At 35.0% G+C, this 16,258-nt stretch overlaps 1 protein-coding gene across 8 annotated transcripts in view; it reads left to right on the top strand.

Moving 5' to 3' along the window:
• Positions 1–16,258, top strand: part of TANC2 (tetratricopeptide repeat, ankyrin repeat and coiled-coil containing 2) — a 361,655-nt gene that overhangs the window by 17,404 nt on the left and 327,993 nt on the right. The window lies entirely within an intron of this gene.

Here is a 16,258-nt window from a genome sequence, read left to right as displayed (position 1 = left end):
CTGCCTAGAATTTTCTTTCCCCTGCATAGCTTGCTTTATCATCATCTTCACGTTTTTGCTTATCTCTTTACAATTGAAACCCTCTAACCTCTCTTTCCCTCAACCCCCGATATTCTTTTCCCTGTTCCCTGCCTTTTCTCCCCCTTTAGAGTTTATCACTTTCTGACATACTATATTTTACTTATTTATTTATATAAATATTTATCTAGATTCTAAGCTCACTAAAGGGAATGCTGACTGGTTCCTTGCTGTATTCTCAGTACCTACAATGGTGTTTGGCACATAGTAGATAATCAGTAGTTACTTGTTGAAAGAGTTGAATAAATTAATTAGTCCTGTCCGGAGCTCAGAGCTCTTTAAATGTTAAGGTTTAAATTATTTTTTTCAACTTACAGCAGTGGTTCTCAAACTTTAGCATGCCTCATAGTCAGAAGAAGGAAAAACTAAAATTTCATTTACTGTAGAAGTACATCTAGAATAATTGTTTTAAATGTTATGAATGTATGTGAAGATTATCAGAAAAAATGGTAGAAAAAATAGGACTTTAATAGATCTTGCAGGACTCACAAGGAGAAGGAAGGGGGTATTATTAAGGAGGAGGACTAGGATGATTTATAGAGAAAACAATATAAAGATTAAATATAATAAATATGTTTGCTTAGGTGGCAGGAAGGGATCTGGCAGGGTGTGTGAATGGGGTTTAAAGTTGTTAGTGGGTTAACTTAAACTTTGTTCTTAACGCTTATATCTCTCGTTACCCTTTTTATTTTCTGACTCTGTCTTGATCTGTCTTCACCCTTTGTCTGCCCCTTTCCCTGATCGTTGTATTACCTATCTATTCTGACTGTTTTGCTTTGTATTACATTCTATACTCTTCTATATTCTGATTCAGGAAATTATCTTGGTAGTATTCTCTTTTGGCTATCATTTTGTAATTCATTATTTTAAGGTAAGAGCTCTGACTGTTATTTAAAAAGAAGAAAACAACTAAACTTTTTCTTAATCTGTCAGTAACTCTCCTTTTAAATTTTTACTTTATCTGAAATAGAAATCTTAGTTCTAATTGTGTTTACTTCCCCCTCTCTCCCTCTTATTTGAGCCTTTATTTTCTAATTTTTTATAGCTGTCTCTGATTCATATAGTTCATGCCATAGCATCTAGGGCTTGCACATTATGGTGTGGATGTGCTGTAAATATTAGTGAATGAACTTATAAGCTATAATAATAGAACTTCTATCCAATTGCATTTTTTTCTTCTACCTCATCAAGGATACCTTTCTTTTTTTTTTTTTTTTTTTTAAATTATTTATTTATGGCTGTGTTGGGTCTTCGTTTCTGTGCGAGGGCTTATCTCTAGCTGCGGCAAGCGGGGGCCACTCTTCATCGCGGTGCGCGGGCCTCTCACTATCGCGGCCTCTCTTGTTGCGGAGCACAGGCTCCAGACGCGCAGGCTCAGTAGTTGTGGCTCACGGGCCTAGTTGCTCCGCAACATGTGGGATCTTCCCAGACCAGGGCTCGAACCCGTGTCCCCTGCATTAGCAGGCAGATTCTCAACCACTGCGCCACCAGGGAAGCCCACGGATACCTTTCTTGATTAAATCTTTCATCCTATACTGACAAATGTTTATCTTAAGTACATATTAATACCCCATTTTTAATAACTGGGTTGTGTGTGGTGTATATGTTTGTGTGTTAGTTGACATCCTACGTTTCATTGCTTTACTGTTGAATAATTTAAACACTACTTTACTGATGAATAATTAACCATTCTGTTAAATAAGAAGTTTTGTGGAATAATTGCCTTTACTGATCTTCTGGATGGATTTTTTCCTAGGTGGCTTACATACATTATATTAGGGTGTTTGTAACAGCTTCATGTAATGGAAACTCAAGTACAGTGGCTTAATCAAAAAGGATCTTTTTTCTTGGGAACAGGAAATGGATATAGGCAGTCCAGGGTTATGGCAGTCACACAGTGCCATCAGGAACACTGGCTTCTGTGTTTCTTCTTTCCTCTCCTTGAAGGGTGGCTTTTGCCCTGTGGATTGCAAGATGGCTGTTTCTTCCCCAGACGTCTTTGTTTTAGCAGCAGAACAGTAGTTTTCCTTCAGTCCTGGCTTGTAAGACTTATGCTTTCATCTCATTGGTTACAGCTGAGTCGCATGGCCACCATAGGATCCAAAATTAGTGTTCTGTTAATAGGAAGGGAGTGCGATCTGGGGTGGGCAACTTTAGCACTTGGTGGGTGGTAGGCAATCACACATCTCTCTATTCCTTAAAACAGCAAGTTACATGGTGTCTTATTTGTTGCAGAGCAGAAACTGGGGAGTCAGAGAGCTAAGCAACTCGTACAGAGTCATACCAGCTAGTAATGGTAGAGGCAGGGTATGAACACAGGTAAATCTCTGTCCAAAGACCATAGTCTTTCCATTACAGGAGCTCTTTATATTGTCCATTTACCAGTCTGATTTAAGTAAAGATTTTGTACAAATAGTATTTAAGTTATTTTAATAAAATGTGATGCTTTTTTTTAGACTAGTTTGTTGGTGTTTAAAAAATTATAGTGAATAACAGAGGGTTCCTGATGTTTGATCTTCTGGATATGTAAAAGCAATGAGATTCTTGTTATATCAGAATCAAGATAAACTGTGAATGCTGTGAATAACTTTGTTGAGGTCTGTTCAGATAGAGAATTTTCACAAGCATCTTATAAGGACTGTGCCTGACTCTTCAAATTAAACTAGATATAATAATGTTTAATCACCTGGGGATTGTCAGAAAGCAGATCATTTCAGGTTTCTTTTACTGAGTTCATTAGCGTTCTATGATTTATGATCACCAAAACACCTGAACACTAATACAGCTGACCCTTGAACATCGCAGGTTTGAACTGCTTTTTTCAATAGTAAATACACATCAGTGGTTGGTTGAATCTTCGGATGTGGAACTGTGGATACAGAGGAGCCACCTATACGAACTATAAGTTATATGTGGATTTTTGACTACCCCTAACCCCAGCGTTGTTCAAGGGTCAGTTGTATTTCTTAGCATGTCTGACCAAAAAACCTAATATATCAAACCATAAAGTGTCACCAATCTGTTATTTTGATAAATGTCCTCAAATGGGCAAAACAGTCCCCATTTTGTTTTATATCCTTTTAATTTTTTATTTGCAAATACTGGTACTTCATATACCTGTTTGGGCTGCATTTTTTCTTCTTTGTAGTAACTACTTATTAAAATGTGTTTGTGTACCTTACTTATATAAACATGTCAAAGAGCTTATAATAAGATATGTATAGGTGGGGATATTACAACAAGGAGAAATTATTATTTAATTTCTGGGAGAAAAGCCTAAGTTCTCTTCTCCTCCTCCCTTCCCCATTGCCAGGATTCAAATCCCGTGGACCCCAGTGATTATAATTTGGTTGGGGAAGAAGGTTTGTCTTAAGGAATAGTGGGAATTTCCTTCTCTCTCCCAGTGGGAATCTTTGAATGTCAGAATAATTAAACTAAACGTATCCTTTCAGAAAATATTTATTGAATTTTACATGCCACACAATGAGCTACATACTAAAAAAATTTTAAAACATTTTCTCATAGTATATAGGGAGGAAGTGATTACAAGCACAGGTTTTGGAGTTTGACAGATTTGAGATCACATTCTGACTCGTTTTAGTTGCTAGGTGTATGATTTGTGGCAAGTTATTTGACCCATGGAAGCCTCAGTTTTCTCATCCTGTAAAAGACTCGTTTCATAGGATTTTGGGGTTAAATTAATGCACCTAAAGTGCTTAGCCCAGTTTCTGGCATATAGTAAGCATTTCAATAATTTTATCTACTGATGTGATGATGATGAAGGTGTGTAGTGGAGTAAATACAGTGGAGGAAAAGTGAGGTTTTTTGCGGGGGTGGGGTGGGGACAGGAGACTAAAATGTAGAAATAAGAGAAGTAACATGATTAAAAAAGCATGTTAGGAAGATTGATATTCTCCATGGTTTTTATAGTCAATATAGTAAATCTTCACTAAACACAGTCTTTTTGATTCACCTGTGGTATTTTTGCTTGGTGAGAGCAGTAATTTTTCTTGCAAGATAAGGGACAACTATCTGGGAAATCAGATTACTTTGTCTCGGATGTCTTAGATGGAACCCTACTTTCTTGCTCTAATTACTTTTTTGTAGATTTTCTTCAGCTTTCCTCATATTATACTAACTCTTAGCTTTCCTCATACTATAATGAGGTTTTTTTTTGATTGTATGTTGAGAAACAGCAATGGTGTTCAGGTTTAAGAATAATTTTTGAAGTTTAAATGCGTAGTGATGTACAGTGAGATTTTGTATTAAGGCATAGTAACAATTTCTTTGGGTTGTAGCCCGAAATAGGCAAATCAGGAGCTTGGAGGAAAATAAGGAAGGGACATTTATTTAATGGTATGTTAATTTGGGCTACATAATTAGGGCAAATATAAAAGGTGATTCTCAGTATGATTTGGATACCCAGATTTACATATGCAGCACACAGGCGCAGCTCTGAAGTTCCTTTTCAGAAGACAAAACCAGTGCCGGCTCCACTTCTTCAGCGTTGCCCAGGAACCGAGCCTAGAGACAGAAGGAAGCAAGGTTAATTGTCTACTTCCTTCAGGATGGAGAAAAGGAGCTGTGGTTTCTCTGTAAACTTTCCCTTGAACTTTATTTCAGAGAAGCTATGAAAATTATTTTACTTATGCAAAAGTCTAGTCTGGGAAGGTGACATTTTTAAAAAGAAGAAATAGGCAGCCAGTGTAAGAGGCATATTATAAATCAAGAATTAAGGGTTTAGAAAAGTGATGATCAGAAGATAAGGGAAAAATTGATGATGGTTATGTCCTCAATTAATACTGATTTTTCATTGAACACTTTAAGTTTATTGATCGCTTAGTAGGTGCCAGACTGTGCTAAGTGCTTTACTTGCTTAGTTCCCCTTAATTTTCACAAGTGATTGGAAAGGTACTTTTCTATTATTAGCTTCAATTACAGATGGGAAGCTGAGGCTTTGAAGGCTTACTTAGTTGCTCTTGCGCACCAAACTAGTAACTTGTGATGGGGACTGTCCCCAAACCCCAATTCTTACGATTACACTAATTATAATATGTCTCTTTGTTTTGTATGAGGATTCAGGACAGATATTGGGAAACTTGATTTCTATTACTGGTTCTGACTTGGTGAAAATTCTGGGAAAGTTAAGCCATCTGCTTTGCATCTTCTTCTGAGCCTTCTCATCAAACTTGGCCTCCCTTCTGGTATCTTCTGCTTCCTATGTCTGTCAGTTTCAGAAACCAGAGGCTGGTACTGGCATTATCCATAAATGTTCAAAACAGACAGCTGGAAATAGGGTTGAAGCCAAGTAAAGGTGTATATAGCATTTTTGGAATTTTGAAGATGATTTGATCAGTTGATTTGACTATGTCCATATTTCATGATGAAATCATGGAAAAACTTGCCTTGGAAGACAGATACCTGATAAAAGTAGTTAATTTCTTACTACAGCTAATCATCATTATTGTTATCCCTGGCATTAACTGTTTTGGTCAGCAAACGTTAGTGTTCTTGTGGGTAACTTATTTTGATCTCCTTAATGATAATGACACTATTGTATTAATAACTTACAAATTATGAGTTTATTGACAGGTTTTTGTTTTAGGTTATTGCAGTATCTGAGTCACTGCTTGCTAAGGATGTTCATTAGGAAACAGTAAATTGTTTCCCATCCTCAACACCCTAAAAATGAGATTGAGTATTTTCTTTCTTCCTTCCTTCTTCCTCCCTCCCTTCCTCCCTTCCTTTTTGTATTTGGTGAACAGAAGCACTTATTTAGTCAGTTCTGCTATACTGCTTGTTTTGAGAATGTGAATTCTAATGTGATTGATAGACATTTACCACCTACCTCCGTTTACCTTGTGCGTTGAGTTATACCCATCCACATTTGGTGTTACAACTTTATACTTGGTATCTGATAACCCTCCTTCTGCCACTTTACAACTCACAAGTTGCAACCCTTCTGACACTCACTTCCACAAGCAAATCTCAGGTCTTTCTCAAGGTAAAGTACCATATTTATTGTGGTATTTATTACTTAGCCATTTAGTATGTGTAAAATTGTGTTTGTTTTTTTCGCATAAGCGCTCTGGTTTTTATTGCATAATTCTGCATAGAATTTTAGGATGGGTTTTCTTATTATGCAAGTCTATTATTTTTATAGTTAAATATTTTGTATCTACATTTTTAATACGTCTAGAATTTATTTTTGTATATGGGTAAAAGTAGGAATCCATCCATCCCTCCCACCCCCTCTTTTTCCTTTAATGGCCAGCCATTTGACCCAGCATTTACCGAACCTCTTCCTCTTTTGCTCTTGCCTTAGTCTGACATTTTATCTTTATCCTATACTTAATTTTGGGGGGTTCTCTCTGTATAACAATAAATTATTATTTTAATTATTAATGCTTTATGTCAACTGAAGCCTTATCTCTGGATATCTATTGGGAATTAAAATAAATTAATGTATCGGTATAGATGGATTCCTGTTCTTAAAAGTCCTATTAGTGTTTTGACACTAATAAGGATGTTTAACTTTGTTTGACAATTAGTGTCTATAAACTGCCCTAGAAACCATCCTTAGGTCTAAAAACCATGCTTATAAAGATAATGATTTTTGTGATTGTATTTTTAAGATAGGGGATATGATGAGAGGATGTTATTTACACTTTTTTCTTTAAGTATTTTTTAACCCCTAAAAAATTATGTCAGTAAACCAGCAGAATAATTTTAATTCATTAGGATTATTTTCACCCACTATCTAAAGGTGGGTAGATAAGCATGTAAAGTTTTTTGTACTACCAGGCATTTTGTGAATACCTCTATCACTGAATTTTATAATAAGCCATTTATAAGGTTTCTTGTTCACCTGTTGGCTCTACGTTTCTTGAGGGCAGGACAGTGTTGCTATCCTAGTATCCAGCATGGTGCTAGGCACATAGCAGACACTTAAGAAGTGTTTGTTTACTTAATCCTGTAAGTAATCTCTCCCTCTTGTAAATTCCCATTACATTTTGTATTTCTCTTGTGATACCTAGCACCTTCTATCTGGAATTGTGCTTGGGTTCACTTTTCCTTAATTCTCATTACCTGACTGGATGCTCCTTTTAGGCAGGAACTGTTATTAACCTTTTAAAAATTTCCTCCAGTATTTGTTCAAGGCCTTATCTTAGCTTGTTCATAATAAAGATTGAATAAATAGTAGATCAAAAGACACTTTATTTAAAAAATTTATTTCTAGGTTACCACTAGAAAAAGATTAGAGGTAGCTTTGCCATCTGTATTTTACGTGTTTTAGAAGTAGAGAAGTATTCCTAAGCCCAAGAATATAATTTGTAAAGAGTTTTAGCTAATATATGTTGCTAAAATAAAGTTTCTGCTGTGTGTGTCTGTGTTTTGGTTGTTTCTTGATGTTAGTTATAAGAATGCTTAGTGTCTGGACTTTGCCTCTAAAATAGTTTAATTTTAACTTCACAGGCATGCTGGGCCGGTTCATTATATGGTTTGGAGAAACCAAGGGAAAGCAAATGATGCAGGGAGTGGTAGTGGCAGTTCTGTAAATACTCTTCTTTTCACTTGACCTTTTACTGAACTGGTAACAAAACAGTTCTCTAATGTAACTTTAAATTTTTTTGTTAGAAAATGGGTATATTAAGAAGGATCTAAACTTTTAAACTTAAAAAAATGATTTTTAATTTTGGGGGTATATATGCCACTGGGTATGCATTGAAACAATGTAGGTTGGTGGGATAACTGAGGAGGCAGCCAACTTGAAAGGCAGAGGTTTTCTAGAGTGCTCTCTCATCCTTCACCCTGTGAGATCTTATCTGCTTTTTGGGGGAGTCAAAGAAAATTTATGCCAACTTAATGAATAATTTAAAAATTTATGCTGACATCAATAATGAATAAATACTTTCGGGATGATGAAAATGTTTTGGAACTAGACAGAGATGGTGAATGTACTGTGGGTCGACTGATTTTTATTTATTATTTTTTAACATTAATACAAATACATTTAATAAAAAATTCACATTTATCTTCCTTTCAACATTGTATTCATCTCCTACGGAAACCACTGAGAAGTTTTGTGTATCTTCTCTCACAAGTTTTACTCCACAGTTTTAAGTACATATGTATATCTAGTACAGGTCAATAAACTCATAGTTTTTAAAATTATAAGACTGTACTGCACACACTGCTCTGTTACTTGCTTTTTTTCACTTAAGGATAAAGCTTGGAGAATTTTTAATCTTAGAAGAGATGTGCTACATGTTGTTTAAACCATACACAGTATTCCATAGTTCATAGTATTTCCTATGCCAAAATTTAATCATTTTCCTATTAATGGGTCCTCTCTTCCTCTCTACCTCCCTCATTCTGTGCCTTCTTTTATTCTCTTTTTTAAAAAAATTAAGAAGCTTTATATTTTAGAGCAGTTTTAGATTCACAGTGAAGTTAAGTAGAAAGTAGAGTTCGTGTGTAACCCCTGTCCCCACACATGTACAACCTTCCCCACAGTCAGCATCCCACATTTCAGTGGTACATTTGTTAAAATTGATGAACCTACACTGACACATCATTATCACCCAAAGTCCATAGTTTACATTAGGGTTCACTCTTGGTGGTATACATTCTGTGGGTTTTGACAAACATATAACGACATATATCTACAATTGTAATATCATACAGAATATTTTTGCTGCCCTAAAAATCCTCTGCTCTGCCTAATCATCACCCCCCCGCCCCCAACCCCTAGCAGCCACTAATCTTTTTAGTATTCATAGTTTTGCCTTTTGCAGAATGTCACATAGTTGGAATCTTATAGTCTTTTCAGATTGGTTTCTTTCACTTAATATGCATTTAAGTTTCCTCCGTGTCTTTTCATGGCTTGATAGCTCACCTCTTTTTAGTGCTGAATAATATTCCATAATCTGGATACCACAGTTTATTTATCCACTCACCTGCTTAAGGACATCTTGGTTGCTTCCAAGTTTGGGCAGTTATAAATAAAGCTGCTATACATACCCATGTCTTCCTTTATTTTTCATACACTGCTAGAGTGACCATCCTTGTGTGGGCATTACAGTGAGATGATTGAGAGTAAGATGGAGCCCATCATCAATTTCTCCCCTTACTTGAGAAATTAATTGCCCTACATTCCTTCCTGTGCCCTCAAATCTTGAATGAGATTGCATGATTTGATGCTCTTCAGTGCAGTTCAGAATTTCTCTCTTAGAGAAATTATCAGCGTTTATCTGTGGACAGAGCTCAGGTAATTTTGTTCAGTCCAAAGACTTCTCTGGATATAACTTGTTCAAAACGTTCTAGTATGAGCAGATAGTTTATGATTATTGTATATTATACTGGATACTCTGGATTTTCCCTTAGTCCTTCCGTCTTTATATTGTCACCGTCTCTTATCTTTGATTAATTGTAGGTACTTCCGGAGTTATTTAATGGAATGTATCTGACACATCTAGCAATTTACCTCAGTCAACATTCAATGGAAAGCCATTCTTGATAATATCCTGGTCATTCAACATGCCTTTCACAGATGGAAAAACATGCAATTTCCAGATAGTGGACAGATGATTCTTCTTTCTTGTATTGATTTTGTCCTATCATTGTTTATCCTTTTTTTTTTTTTTTTAACGTAGAGTTTTTACCTTTTTTCAAAAGCCCCAGTTTATGCTGCTGGATTTATTTTTTAACTAATATTCTCATGGTTCACATTATTGCATTTGTCATTGGTTATTTACTTCTCCTGTTACAGTTATGTGCATACTTTTTTGAGATCTTCTGTTCTTCTCTATTTCTCTCTTAGATTATTTGTGAGTCCATTTTTTGGAACCCCCTCATGCCTTTAACAAATACTTACTAAATGCCTTTTATGTGTCAGCTTCTGTGTCTGGTGCAGGTTTTCAGTGGTAACCTCGCTTTTTACAGTCTAGTGAGATAAACATATACTAATAAACACTAAACAACTATATAGTCATTAATTACATTCTTGTGCCATGTTTTCTTTCAGGTTTTCTGTATGAGGAATATGCTATCTTTTAGATATTTTAAAATCAAGGATATGTATTTAAGTGCTTAGCATCTTCCATTAAAACCATGTATTATAAAATGATATTATCATATTTTCCAACATTTCCATCATATCTGCATCATTAACCACTGCATCTTTCCCTGTAATGTTTAAAATTTTTCTTTGAAATGTTTAGTAAGCATGGGTATGTGTGTGTGTTTTTTTCCCTTACAAAAATTTCTCTGAAGGGAAGGGTAATAAATGCTCAAAAATGAGTGGCATTTACTTTAAAGATCTATAGTTTACTTTTCACAGTTATACCAACAGGTTTGTTTTCAAGGGGACTCTGATAAAGGCAGTATCCAAATTAATATTGTGGAGAGAATTCTAGAAGGAGATTTTGTTGGTTTTCTGGATAGGGAAAGATAATACTTAATTCATCATTTGGATCAGTATGTATTCTTGTTTTTGTGATTAAAATTCTACAGACAATATCTTAATTTATTACTTTTCCTTGTTTTTTATTTTCTTAGTGTTGAAAACATTTTCTTCAGATCCTATAGAACTTTAACAGCATGTTAATAGTATAATTTATCTACTAGGCGTAGTTCCAATGTCAAGAAACTTGTTTCTAGAATGAGAAAACAAAAAAAAAGTAAGAATAAGTCAATCTACCACAAAACCAGAAATAAGAATAAAAATAATACCAAACCACTGATAATGAAAGAGGATTTAGGAACACAGATTTTTTTTTTTTGAAGCTGGCTAACAGAACGCAGAATGTCTGATATGGAAAAGTTAAAGGGAATTCTGCGATTATTTAGCCTGAATGGTGCAGAAGTGCTTAAGAGTTAACTTGATTACATTATTATTACATAAATATTTAAATGAAGGGGGATATTGTGCTCCTTTTTTGAATAACAGGATAAGAAAAGGGCTTTCTATGTGCAGGAGGGATGAACATTGAAAATGAAACTTGATTATCCACTAATAAAATAGTGCAAGAAGATATTGAGATAGGACATTGAATTTCCAGCCTTGGTGGACCATTAGGACCAGAATAGTCAATACTTTTCCTGAATGGTTTAAGCCAGGTGTCACAAACATAGGGTCATGTAGATAACATAAGGTTTGAATCAGTTAAGTACAAGACAATTAGAAATGATTGGGGGTCTGTGAATGTTGTTTGTTATTCTCCTGCCAGAGATTCACTTGCCAGGAATTTATTTGATTATTTCTCCTAGAGAGTTAACATTTTAAAAAATTTGGATCTAAAACTTGGAAAAGTAGGGTGAAATTTAGCCATATATTACTGTCATAAATCCAATTAGATCAAACTGTCATTTTCCACTTAGCTTCAGTTTTGTAGAGTTTCTGTATTAATATTTTATTACAATAAATTTTCTAGTGGTGGGTTAACTTGAATAAGAAAGTCATTTTATCAAAATGTAGCAATGAGATGGATAATTAGCCTTAAATAAGTATTTTATGTTTCATTTCATTCTTTATACATTTTAGTCAATTTTTATAAAATGTTTTAGTAAATAAAAATAAAATAAAATAAAATAAAATAAAATAAAATGTTTTAGGACTACCAAAGACCAAAAAAAAAACCCCCTATACTTCAAAAAGTGATTATCATTATAATTAATTTATTTCACCCATCATCATTTTTTACTTAAATTAACTGTGGAATGTTATCTTGGTTTATTTTTAGATTTAAAATTTTTATTCTTTTTTACTCCTAGTTTTAGTAAATTTTAAGCAATAATTCGTTTTTCTTCTAATAATAATCTGTGCCTATACATTTTTTTTCCTTTTGAAACTTTGAAGAACTATACATATATAGTAGTAAGGTCTGAGTTAGGCAGAAGTTTGGAGTATGTCTAGAATTTTCTTGATTTTTTCCTCAGATAAAAATTTGGACTTGCCTAAAATTTCTGTACCCTTCTCTGACGCACAATCATCTTAGTCTTCATTATTCTAGTTAGTTCATAACCTGTTTTTGTCTATTGAAGCTTACTTATATTACATCCGTTTACCTCTTTACCAAGTTAATAATCTGATGAATCAAGTCTTTGCTCAATTATTCATTGATTTATTTACTCATTTAAGAAGTGTTGAGAACCTCCTATGAGCTAGGCATCAAGGATAAAAAGAGTAAGATCAGGTTTCTCCACAAGAGATTCGATTTGGACAGTGATATACAAACTAAAGAAATTAATTAATTCAATAAATATTTATTTGGTACCTGCTGTTTACCAGGCATTATTCTCCAGTTATGGGCTTGCAGCAGTGAGTTAAATAAGCAGCTTTCATACCCTTGTGAAGCTCATATTCTAGTGGGGGAACTGACAGTAAAAAAAACAGGTATATAACACATCATTTAGAGATCAGTATTTGAAGAAAAATAAAGAATAGAAAGAGATGGGCGAGGGCTTTGGAGCATAAATCATTCCACAGAGTTGCCCTCCTTGAGTTAAAAGGAGCTGGTCTTTTGTACTCCTGCACTAATGAGTCATTGGTGGCTCTAGTCAGTCTAGAGCAGTTCTCTGGTGAAGCGGGAGCAGCTCTCAGCCAATAATAACACCTGGAGGGATGGGTGCACTGATCCTGTAATGAGGATCTGGGTGGGACATCATAGTGTCCACTAAAGCAGGATGTCTTTTCTCCCCCCACCCCCAAATGAGTTTTGTCATAATTTTTCTTTCTTTTTTTTTAATTTTATTTTTTAATTTATTTTTGGCTGTGTTGGGTCTTCGTTTCTGTGCGAGGGCTTTCTCTAGTTGCGGCAAGTGGGGGCCACTCTTCATCGTGGTGCGCGGGCCTTTCACTATCGCAGCCTCTCTTGTTACGGAGCACAGGCTCCAGACGCGCAGGCTCAGTAATTGTGGCTCACGGGCCTAGTCGCTCCGCGGCATGTGGGATCTTCCCAGACCAGGGCTTGAACCCGTGTCCCCTGCATTGGCAGGCAGATTCTCAACCACTGCGCCACCAGGGAAGCCCCATAATTTTTCTTGATGCATTTGCAAAGACTAATGCCAACCTGTAGCAGTACTTTAAAAAAAAAATTTACTAGAGTAAGGTAAAATAAGTATGTGGTAGTGCCACAAAAAGATAAATAAATTAAACGTATTTTAAAAACAAGAACCAAATGGAATACTGCTTCTGGGAGTTTTAATTTGGATCACTAGATTTAGAAATTTCATAGTTTCAGCTCTTTTAAATAGATTTATTAAGTGTTTCTTATTTAAGAAGAGACAATGAGGAGGTGGACAAAGAGCATGGGTTCAAATATGACCTTAAGCATTTATTAGCTGTATAACTGTGGACATGCTATTTTGCTTTTCTTTAATTCAGCTTCCTTTTCTGTAAAATGAAGCAAATACTACCTGTCTTAAGGAGGTTTTGATGAGGACTAAATGAAATCATATGTGTATAATATTTTACATAATATATATTTTTCTCACCTGTATACATGCAGAGAATCTGATATATAAGAAAATAGTTGTTCATTCTCTTCTAAGAAAATATAAATTTAAGAATTCTAAAGTTTGCTATTTAAATTTCATGGTATGTTTTTTTTTTTTTTAAATAAATTTATTTATTTATTTGTTTTTTTAATTTTTGGCTGTGTTGGGTCTTCGTTGCTGTGCGCCGGCTTTCTCTAGCTGCAGTGAGCGGGGGCTACTCTTCGTTGCGGTGCGCAGGCCTCCCACTGTCGTGGCCTCTCTTGTTGCGGAGCACGGGCTCCAGGCACGCAGGCTTCAGTAGTTGTGGCTCACGGGCTCTAGAGCGCAGGCTCAGTAGTTGTGGAGCACGGGCCCAGTTGCTCCGCAGCATGTAGGATCCTCCCAGACCAGGGATCGAACCCGTGTCCCCTGCATTGGCAGGCGGATTCCCATCCATTGCGCCACCAGGGAAGCCCTCATGGTATGTTTTAAAGCATGAAGTATATTTTTTATATATCCCTACATATAAAACAATTTTTTCAAGTCTTTCAAATATTAGTGAAGTAAGTACTTATCAAGCTTGGAACTTTTACTTCTCAGATAGTCTCTTAAAGTAAGATTAGGGGGCAGAAACCCTAAAAATGGCTCTCAAGATGCATGTATAGAAGGAATATTTCATAAATGCTTGAAATATTTTTAGGATTCATCACCATATTTATCTTCACTGGAAAAAGGATAAGTTATTTTTTCATGTTCACCTTAAATCTTGTTTTACATTGTATCTAATGACCTTGCTAAATTCACTTATTAATTCTAATGGTTTATAAATTCTTTTAGGTTTTCTAAGTAAGTAATCATACTGTTTGTGAAAGTGGCATTTTTGTTCTCATTCTTTATACTTTCTATTTCATGTTCTTACCTATTTGTATTGGCTAAGACCTTCAGGACCATGTTAAGTGCAAGTAGTGATAATAAGTGGTCACATTCTTCAGTCTCAGGGGGAATGTTTGCAGTCATTCACCATTTAGTATGATGTTTGCTGTAGGCTTTTTATTTTTTTATTTTTTAAAATAAATTTATTTATTTTTGGCTGTGTTGCGTCTTCATTGCTGCGCACGGACTTTCTCTGGTTGCGGCGAGCAGGGGCTACTCTCTGTTGCAGTGTGGTGGCTTCTTTTGTTGCGGAGCATGGGCTGTAGGCATGCAGGCTTCAGTAGTTGTGGCTCACTGGGTCTAGAGCGCAGGCTCAGTAGTTGTGGTGCATGTGCTTAGTTGCTCCGCGGCATATGGGATCTTCCCGGACCAGGAATCAAACCCGTGCCCCCTGCATTGGCAGGCAGATTCTTAACCACTGCGCCACCAGGGAAGTCCTCTATAGGCTTTTTAAAAGATACACTTTATGATATTAAAGAGCTTCTCTTTTATTTCTTGTTTTGTGTAAGTTTTTTAAAAAATAATGAATGAGTGTTGAATTTTATCAATTGGTTTTGTTTCATCTATTGATAATATGATTTATTTCTTTTGTTACATGGTAAATTATATTGATTTTCATGTGTTAAATCATTTTTGCATTTCTGAATTAAACCACCACTTGGTCCTGATCTATATATTGGTAGATTTGATTTTGCTAATATTTTGTTTAGAATTTTTGTACTTACGGCAAAAGAGAGGTCTGTAACATTTCTTTCCTGTAACAACCTTGTTGACTTTTGTTATCAAGCTTATGCTGTCTTTAGAAAACATGTTTGGAAATGCTTCCTATTCTTCTGTGGTCTGGAACAATTTGTGTAAGATTGATATTATTTCTTTCTTAAATTGTTGAAATCATCTGGGCCTAGAGTTTCTTTTGTGGCAGAGTGTTTTTACCTCATATAAAAAAGTTCAAACATATAGATATTTAACATAATTTTACATTTAACACATGTATATCCACTACTTAGAATCTTGTGTTAACATTTTGCTATAATTGCTTTATTACATGTGTGCCTTCACTTCCCTCTATCCATCCATCATTTTGTCTTATTTTTTTAATGCATGTCAAAGTAATTGGATATATCAGTATGCTTTCCTCTAAATATTTAAGCATGAATATCATTAAGTAAAGTTGAATATTTTCTCACTTTTTTCTTCTGAAGTAAAATTTATATGCAATATGATGCATAAATCTGGTGTGAACATTGGCTGAGTTCTGACAAATGTATGCATATGTGTATCCCAAGCTCCCTCAAGATAACAGAATATTACCATCATACTAGAAAATTTTCTCATGCCTTTTCTCAGTTAATTCTCATATGTATCCCTAAGAGACAACCATTATTCTGATTTTTTTCTTACCATATATTACTGCATACATTTTAATGTAAGTTTCTTTCACTTAACATATTATATTTTGAGATTTATCTGTGTTGTTGAACATATGAATAGTTCATACCTTTTTATTGCTGAGTAGTATTCCACTGTAAGAAGATCCCACAGTTTATCCATCTTCCTGTTGATGGGCACCTGTGCTAGTTTTTGGCTGTTATGAATAAAGCTGCTATGAAGATTGTTGTACTAGTCTTTTTAAGCACATATGTTTTCATTTCTCCTGGGTAAATATGTAAGGGGTGGAGTCATATGTTAGGTATATGCTTAGTTTTATAATAAACTCTCCAAAGCAATTGTACCATTATACTCCTAAAACAATGTATTAAGAATTTCA

The sequence above is a fragment of the Balaenoptera musculus genome, chromosome 20 (assembly GCF_009873245.2).
Source record: "Balaenoptera musculus isolate JJ_BM4_2016_0621 chromosome 20, mBalMus1.pri.v3, whole genome shotgun sequence".
Taxonomy (NCBI): domain Eukaryota; kingdom Metazoa; phylum Chordata; class Mammalia; order Artiodactyla; family Balaenopteridae; genus Balaenoptera; species Balaenoptera musculus.
This window is presented reverse-complemented; position numbering and strand designations above follow the sequence as displayed.